Raw genomic sequence first — 9,192 nt, forward strand, 5'->3', positions numbered from 1 at the left:
GAAAAAGCAAGGATAAGAATGAAGGCACGTGAGATGAAAAAAAAACTTGGTCCTAGATTGGAAAACCTTATAACTTAGTGGATTGAGCTATCTAAAGAAATAATTCAAGGAGAAAGATCACCAAAGCAATAGATGCATTATCTGGCCGATATAAACCAATTGACTGAAACCATTATCTCTGACAACACCAAATTTATGCAGAGTCTTAATCTGATTTTGGATGATATGTTTCAAATTGTACATAACCGGATATAGGATATGAGGTAGAATTTTAAATTCTTTGATTTCTTTTTGACATCCTTTGTCATTGATGTCAAAGGGGGAGTAGTAGTATGGAGAAAAATGTACAGAATAGATCATTTGCTAAGGGGGAGCACTCCTATTTTTGGATCAGTTTTGGACTTCATTTTTGGATATCAGTTTTTGGATTTTTCTCATGAATGTTTCCATCAATGCCAAAGGGGGAGATTGTTGGCATTATACACTCAGATGAGAATGGTTGATGTTGTCATTGATGGCAACCAGCTGGTAACATTGTTCATAGCTTACTCTGGCAATAGACATCATCTACCGAAACTGACATGCACTACAAATTATTCTCACCAGTATCCAGTCTACACCGATAGAAGATATTATCGACACTCTAAGCCAACATGGAAATTATATTGTTTTGTATTGTATTTATATTGTATAGCCAACATGATGTATTGTAAAGACTCATCTATGTATGAGATCTTATAGGTCATTTTGGAAGTGTGAAAAAGTATGTATGGTATGTAAGCGAAGGAAGGATATGTAATTAGGTAATGAATATGAGAGTGAATATCTATATATGCATTTTGATGTAATAATTTTGATGAGCGAATAAGAGCAGAGCAAAGCGAAGAAAGGTTTATGGCAGAGGTATTTGACAGAGCTTAAACCGGTACTGAATCCATCATTGCAGATTCTATTTTGAGTAGTACATTGTCATTGGATTTAATTAGCCAATTTTGTAGTCAGTGTGACTCCTTTTTGTGATTGAGCAGTGAGCTATAGGATGTTCACCTTCCTGCATGTACAGGACCTTATTGTATAAGTAATATTTATTCATATTGGCCAGTGAGTAAATATTGTGGGTCACAAATCCCACTGAGGTTTTTCCCCTATCAGGTTTCCTCGCCAAAAATATATGTGTTATGGTGTGCATTGGTGGTTATACTTTTATTTCTCTTTATTGCTTTATTGCTTGTTTATCGATACATTAATTTGGGTTACAAAGTTGCAAACAAGTTTAAATCTTTCATAAACTAGTTAGACACTGATTCACCCCCCCTCTCAGTGTCTTTGGGACTAATCAAGTATCTAACATGAAGTATGATTGCTTTTATGTGTTACATGTTCCTAGAGTATGTTTTGGTCAGTTGGTATTCAATTGGTGATCGATGATATCATACACTCTTGTAAACCCTTATTGGCATGGGTTTAAGATTTTACCGATATCTTTTATTGAGAATCTTGGACAATACGCATAAGTGGTGTTGGTACAGCTTCTAGATGGATTTCAGGATGTTGAAGATTTTCTTTGATCCTACCTCAACTAATTGAAGACATCTCTTTGGCATGGTGGACCCAGATTAGGTCATGTACCTATCTAGGTTATGGACCGGTTGTTAGGGTTTCAAGCAAATCTGAAGCAAATATGAACTAACAATTATATGCAGATTTAAATACAAAAGATAAAGGAATAAAATAGGACATAGATAACACAAAGATTTAATGTGGTTCACCCAAAATGGGTTACGTCCACCATACACAACTATCCAATCTTTCTTATTATCAACAATCTCCCACTTGGAGACTAATCAAGCTCCACACCAAACAATCTCCCACTTGGAGACTGATACTAGATGACACCACTGTATTTGCAGCATTTGTTGGATAAAACACTTGGACTTGACTGGTATAAATTCCACAATTATCAATCAAGAAGAGAAATAAAAAATGATGAAGAAATCAGCTTCTCCTATGGAACTGCCTTCATGAACATATCGACAGGATTCTCACTTGTGAATCTTCTCAAGCCATAACTGACCCTCCTCCAAAACAATCCGGATGAAGTGATACCTGAGCTAAATGTGCTTTGTCCTTGAATGAAAAGAAAAGTTATTCGCAAGATGAATGGCACTCTGGCTATCAATATACAATGGGCGATCCTCCTATGTTTGACCCAATTCCTCCAGAAAACATTGTAACCAGATCATCTCCTTGTTGGCTTTTGTAGCAGCAACATACTCAACTTTGATGGTTGAAATTGCAACAACCTTTTGCAGCCTAGAAATCCAACTGACTGCAATTCCCTTTATAGTAAAAACATACCCTATAGTACTCCTCTGTGAATCAATATCACTTGCCAGATCAGAGTCAACAAATCGACTCAGAGAATCATTAGATCCTTTGAAAACATAATGCCTTTGTAGTAGTTCCTTTCAAATACCGAAGAATCCATTTCACAACATTCCAATGTTCCATACCTGGATTACTCATAAACCTGCTCACAACTCCCACTGCACGTGCAATATCTAGCCTTGTGCATACCATTGCATACATCAGACTACCAACAGTTGATGAATACGGGATGCTAGATATTTTATTTACCTCTTCCTGTGCCTTTGGGCACATCTCCTTAGTCAATTTGAAATGACTAGCCAAAGATATACTAACTGCTTTTGCATCTTGCATATTAAATTTTTTCAACACCTTCTTTATATACTCACTCTAGGACAAATTCAAGGTTCTATTTTTCCTATCCCATGTAATCCTCATACTGAGAATTTTCTTAGCTGCACCCAAATCCTTCATAGAAAATGACCTGGCTAATTTATGTTTAAGATCATTTATATGTTGCATGTTAGACCCAACAACAAGCATGTCATCAACATAAAGCAATAGGATAATATAACTACCATTATCCAATCTCTTAAAATATACACAATGATCAGAATGACATCTATGATAACCATGTTCAACCATGAAACTATCAAATTTTAAATACCGTTGTTGGGGTGCTTGCTTAGGCCATACAAACTTTTCTTCAACCTGCACACCAAGTTCTCCTTACCTTTTACCTCATATCCCTGTGGTTACAACATGTAAATTTCTTCCTCCAAATCTCCCTAGAGAAAATTTGTTTTGACATCTAATTGTTCAAGATGTAAATCATCTACAGCAACAAGACTAAGTACAGTTCTAATTGAAGTCATTTTTACAACTGGAGAAAATATTTCATCATAATCTATACCCTTTTTCTATGCAAAACCTTTTACCACAAGTCTGGCATATCTTTTCTGACCTCCTTCCTCCTCCTTCAGCCTATAAGCCCATTTGTTAGGAAAAGCTCTTTTTTCTGCAGGTAAAGGGACTAAGTCCCAAGTCTTATTTTTCATCAAGGAGTCCATCTCCTCTTTCATGCCTAGCTTCCATTGTTGTTTGGCATCAACCTGCATTGCTTCTTCATATTCTTTTGGTTCACCAGAATCAGTTAATAAAATGGAATACAAAAAAGGAGAAAATCTTTCAAGGTGTCTACTTAACCTTGTAGAATGTCTAACACTTGCAGGAGTTTGTGGAACAATCTCTTGTTGCTAAGCATCAGGTACCTATGGCATTTCATTTTTAGGAATCTCATCCAACACCACATATTCTTGTTTGTCTTGTTCATGCTTCTTTTCCTGCATCTGTTCTTTATACATGACCTTCTCATTGAATATAGCATCTCTACTTCTAATTATTTTCTTATTTTCAAAATCCCATAACCAATAGCCATATTCATTTATCCCATATCCAATGAAGGTACATTTCTAGGAGTTAGCATCAAGCTTGGTTCTGTTTTCTTTATCAACATGGACAAAAGCTTCACAACCTAAAGTTTTTAGAAATGAATAATTTACCTTTTTTCCATTCCATGCCTCCTCTAGAATACCACCATCCAAAGGGGTTGAAGGTCCTCTATTTATCAAATAGACAACAGTATGTACAACATCTACCCAAAAATGTAAGGGCAATCCAATATGCAATTTCATGCTCCTCGCATGTTCCATGATAGTCCTATTCATTCTCTCTAACACACCATTTTCCTATGGAGTTCCTGGAACTGTCTTCTACTTTCGAATCCCATTTAAGGAGCAGTAAAATTTAAATGCTTTTCTGCAATACTCACCTCCATTATCTAATCTGAGACACTTCAACTTTTTTCCTGTCTCATTCTCAACCAAAGTTTTCCATTTCTTAAAAGTTTCAAAAACATATGATTTTTATTTTAGGAAATATACCCATGTTTTTTTGGTTGAGTCATCAATAAAATAACATAATAACAAGAGCCACCAAGAGATGATACCTGAGCCGGTCCCCATACATCTTAATGCACAAGCTCTAACTTCTCACTCTTCTTCTCTTTCCCAACCTTGAGAAATCTGACTCTTTTCTATTTACCATAAACACAGTTTTCACAAAACTCTAAATCAATCTTCTTTAGTCCTGGCAATAGATTTTTGGAGTGAAGGATTTTCATCCCTTTCTCACTCATGTGCCCAAGCCTATGGTGCCACATTATCGAATCTGTTCTTGCAACATCTATTGTTGATGTCCCCGCAGTAACTTTATCTGTAGCAGCTAAGGTAGAGTAAGTGTTACCAATACAAAGATATAGTGTTCCTACCTTCGCACCTTTAGCTACTACTAATGATCCTTTAGTGACCTTCCAGATACTGTTTGAGAAGGTAACTATGCAAACTTCACTACCTAGTTCCCCTACAGAAATTAAATTTCTTCTTAAATGAGGAACATGTCTTACCTCCTGCAGAAACCAGTCATTTCCATTCTGCAACTTGATCTTTATCTTTCCTTTTCCAACAATTTGACAGGGCTCATCATCGCCCAAATATACCTGTCCAGAATCACCTTGAACATAATCTAGAAAATATTTTTTATGGGGTGTAGCATGAAATAAAGCCCGAGAATCTATTACCCAGGAATCATTAACATTATCCAAACATAAGATTAAAGTATCTTGTAAGGTATTACTTGCAATATTAGCTTCCTTACTGTCATTTTCATTTTTGTCTCCTTCTTTGTTTTTCTGAGACCAACAGTCTTTCTTTAGATGACCAGGCTTTCCACAATACCAACAATCTTTCTTTCCTCTAGATTGAGAGTATCCTTTCTATGACTTCCCTCGTGACTTCTCATTCCAAGGGCCTTTTCCTCTTTCCTTTGATCTTCCTCTGTTCTCCACATTCAAAACACTACTTGATGATGTTGAAGTCTCACTTGTGCTTTTCCTTCGCATTTCCTCGCTTAGGATAACACCAACAATATCATCAAATATCAAAGTATTTTTACCAGAGACAGAGTTACTTACAACCATAACCAAGCTATTCCAGCTTTTTGGCAAAGAACATAAAATCAAGAGAGCCCTAACCTCTTCTGCAAAGGTAATTTTTATCGAAGACAATTGACTAGTAATTGTATTAAATTCATTTAAGTGCTCCACTACAGATCCTCCCTCGTTCATTTTCAAATTAAACAAACGCTTCATAAGAAATACCTTATTCGAAGTCGAGGGTTTCTCATACAACTTAGCCAATCTCACCATCAAATCTACAGTCATTTTTGCTTCTGTTATATTGAATGCTACAGATGGCGCAAGGCATAATCGAATGGATCCCAGTGCCTTTATATCAAAAATGTCCCACTCTTCATCTAACATTATGATCGCTTTCTTTGCCTTTCCTTCCAACGACCACCACAAATCCTTTTGATACAGGTAATCCTCTATATGCATTTTCTATAACTAATAATTTTGGCCATTAAACTTTTTGACCTTGAATTTGGAATCCTCCATTGCTCCCACTCAAATCTGAGAGTCTTGCCAATTTATAGAAAACCTCGCTCTGATACCAATTGTCGGGTTTCAAGCAGATCCGAAACAAATATGAACTAACAATTATATGTAGATTTAAATACAAAAGATAAAGGAATAAAACAGGACATAGATAACAGAGAGATTTAATGTGGTTCACCCAGAATGGGTTACGTCCACCATACATAGTTGTCCAATCTTTCTTATTATCAAGCAAAAATAGTACATCAACATCACGATGCCTTAAGAATCCCAGCCACTTATAACATGTGTTTTTAGGGCACCAAACAAAGTTGGTCCTTTTAGGGTTTTATTATAATGTCGATTTTCATCAACAAAAAACATCCAAAAAAATTTCCTCGACGGCTGCCACCCTCGAACCCCCGTAGTGGGCTACCGCCTGCATTTCGAGGGCCCAGCCTGGCCTCGGACCCCAGCGAGGATACATGCTGAGTGTATAGTACTTTGTTGATCAGTCACCACATATCAATACTGGTATCATGTTAACATGTTCTCTACACATTACTAGGATGATTTATGAATTTGTTATTGTTATTTTGGTCTCAAGCCGACATGGCATATCATTGTAATATGGATGTATGTAATGACCTTATTGTAATATCTTTTAGGTGGCCAACCTAATTGGTTTAGGCCTTAGGGCTTGTAAAAATTGATGTAAGATCTCATTGTAGATTATAATAAGGTATGGGAATGGAAATGTAATATCATATGCAAAGAAGATCTAGTCGATCATAGGTGATCAAATTGGGTTTAAGGAAGAGGTCAAAGGCCTTCGGTATTGAGCTTAACTGGGACTTTAATCAGGTATGATAGATGCTATCTCTGGCAGTTCATTATTCTAGATTGTTGTCCATTTGTCTTGAGGTGGTCATAACCTCTCTGTAGTCAATGAGACTCTTTTGTAATGAGCAATATGCTCTAGGCAGTGTGCCTTCTTGTATGTGTAGGCCCCTCATTGTATCACATACTTTCTGCAGAAGTATCATCTGACTGTGGGTAGGCTTCCCACTGTGGTTTTACCCTTTTTGGGTTTTCCACGTATAAATCATGGTGTTATGTGGTATGGTTGCATTGTGTTAATTATATGTTTCATTCTTAAGTTTCATTGATTATTGGTATTTGTTTCTGCTATTCTGGTACTTAATGTTTATGTGATCTAGTTAAAGGTTATAAAGTGGCTTAATTGATATAGTATGTTAACAACTTATTCACCCCCTTCTTAGTTGTTTACCAATTATCCTAACATCAACATAATCTGGTAATGCTCGGATATGATTTGGTAATGGAAATGGCTTATTCATGCTACTCATGTTTATATTCCATTAGTTGGTTTTGGTCTAGTGATTGGATGCTATCCTATTTGCTAGAAAGCTTGGTTTGTGGTTTTGGTGAGGGTTTCACTGACAGAGCTTTATTGAAGATCTTTGATGATATGCATAAGTGGTGTTGGTGCAACTTGTGGTATGGATTCAGGATGTTGATGGTGATCATGTTTGAGACTTGGCGAATTAGGATCAGTGGTTTAGTGTGTGGAGTTATATTGGGTCCCGATTGATCTAGGTTATGGAATAGCTTAATGTAATGTGTGGATTGGACCTCTTGATGTATTTCTGGGATGTCTTATGGGTTGGATATTATTTGTTTGGCCTAAGGATGATATGTTTTTTAATTATGTAATTATTTTATTGTCTGGTGGCTGACCTGATTGTTTATAGTTGAGGGTTTGTATATATATGATGTTGATCTCATTGTCGATCATCATGGTCATAGGAAAGTGATCCGATTGAGCTTCAACAAGTTGATCAGTAATTACCTATCCTTTTATGGCTTTGCGTTCGACATATTCAATGTCAAACTCTATAAGGATCATGACCCATTTCGCTAATCTTCTTTAAGTGTTGCTTTATTGAGAATATATTTGAGTGGATCAATTTTGGCCACTAGCTTGACTAAATGTGCTAGCATGTAGTGTCTCAATTTTTGTGATGCTAAGACCAATGCCAAGCATGCTTTTTCTATTATAGTGTAGTTCATTTCATAAGACACCAATGTCCTACTGATGTAATAAATAGCTTGTTCCTTTTTGTTGTCATCCTATTGTGCTAGAAGTGCCCCCCAGTGATGAATCAGTTGCTAATATATATAAGATTAGTGGTTTACTCTGAATCGCTGGCATCAATATCAGTGGATTTGATAGGTACTCTTTTATCTATTGAAGATGTTGCTCGCACTACTGATCCCAGTTGTATATTATTCCTTTTCTCAATACCTTTGTGAAAGGTTGAGCTTTGTCTGCTAGCTAAGAAATGAATCGTCTAATGGATTGGAGATGTCCCTATAGACTTCTCATTTGACTGATGTTCTTCAGAGGTGACATTTCCATTATAGCTTGAACCTTCTCAAGATCAACCTTGATTCCCTTCTTTGAAATGATGTAGCCAAGTAGTTTACTAGATGTCACTCCGAATGCACACTTCTTTGGATTTAACCGGAGTTTGAACTTTTCCATTATGTCGAGTATAGGACCTAACTCTTGAATATGCGTTGATCTTTTCATAGTCTTCACTAAGGTGTCATCAACGTAATCTTCCATATCATTATGCATCATGTCATGAAAAATAGTTGTAACTACTCTTTGATAGGTTGCTCCTACGTTCTTTAGCCCAAATGGCATGACATTCTAGCAAAAGGTTCCCCATGCACAGGTGAAAGCTATCTTTTCTTGATCTCCAGGAGCTATTTTGATTTGATTGTATCCAAAGAACCTGTCCATTAGTGAGTATATTTCATATCCGACAGTCATGTTGACTATCATATCAATATTTGGTAATGGAAAGTCATCCTTCGGACATGCTTTGTTAAGATATTTGAAGTCCATGCAAACTCTGATAGACTTGTCTGCCTTTGACAAAGGTACTATGTTTGAAATCCATTCGGCATAATCTATAGCTCTAATGAATCCAACTTTGAGCAGTTTTTCTAGTTCAGCCTTGACCAGTAGTGCCACATGTGGGTGCATCTTACAGAGTTTTTGCTTAACTAGTTTTACTCCTGGTGTAATTAAAAGATGGTGCATAATGAGATCAGGATCCAAGCCTGGCATATCAGAGTATATCCATGCAAAGTTTATTTTCTTTTCTAAGAATAGCTGAGTGAACTCCTTCAATTCTTCTGCTGATGGTGATTGAGCTACATGAATGATGTGTGGTGTCTCTTGACTCCCAATGTTCACTAGCTGAGTTGGCTTGATCAATATAGAGGACCTTTCCTGG

This window comes from Cryptomeria japonica, chromosome 1 (genome assembly GCF_030272615.1).
Source record: "Cryptomeria japonica chromosome 1, Sugi_1.0, whole genome shotgun sequence".
In the NCBI taxonomy this organism is placed as follows: Eukaryota; Viridiplantae; Streptophyta; class Pinopsida; order Cupressales; family Cupressaceae; genus Cryptomeria; species Cryptomeria japonica.